The following is a 647-nucleotide window of genomic DNA, read 5'->3' on the forward strand; positions in this document are numbered from 1 at the left end:
GCCTCTCCGACCTCCGGACCAAGCCTAAGAAGACTAGAACAGCTCGAATATGACTAGAAATAGAGAGGAAATCCGGAATTGGCAAGGAGAAATGAAGTCTCGGCCTTCTATTTATAGACAACGATCGGAGCCTCCGATCCTCGATCGGAACGTCCGAACCTCGATCGGAACGTCCGATCCTGCCATCGGAGCTTCCGAAGATCCTGATCTGCCACGTGTCAAAATATCACTTGTTGACTCCGGATAGGGGTGATCGGAGCCTCCGGTCCTGATCGGAGCTTCCGATCCAGCCACACGTCATGGATGACGTAATATCATCGGTGCCTCCGATTCTCATCGGAGCTTCCGATCCCGATCGGAGCTTCCGATCGTCCCTTCGGAGCTTCCGATCCGTCCAATCCCCAATTTATTTAATTAGCATTAATCCTTTAATTACTCAATTAGGGTTCGGGCTACTACATTCTCCCCCACTTAAGATATTTCGTCCTCGAAATCAGATCTTAAGTACCGAATGCAAATACAGAAATCAGAAACATTCTTTATTCAAATCAAACGTTTACAGAGTTTGCAACTGAATACAACTTAAAGAATGAAATCAAAACAACTCAGGATGGTCTTTACGCATCCTGTCCTCAAGCTCCCAAGTA

Source organism: Henckelia pumila, chromosome 3 (genome assembly GCF_033568475.1).
Source record: "Henckelia pumila isolate YLH828 chromosome 3, ASM3356847v2, whole genome shotgun sequence".
Classification (NCBI taxonomy): Eukaryota; Viridiplantae; Streptophyta; class Magnoliopsida; order Lamiales; family Gesneriaceae; genus Henckelia; species Henckelia pumila.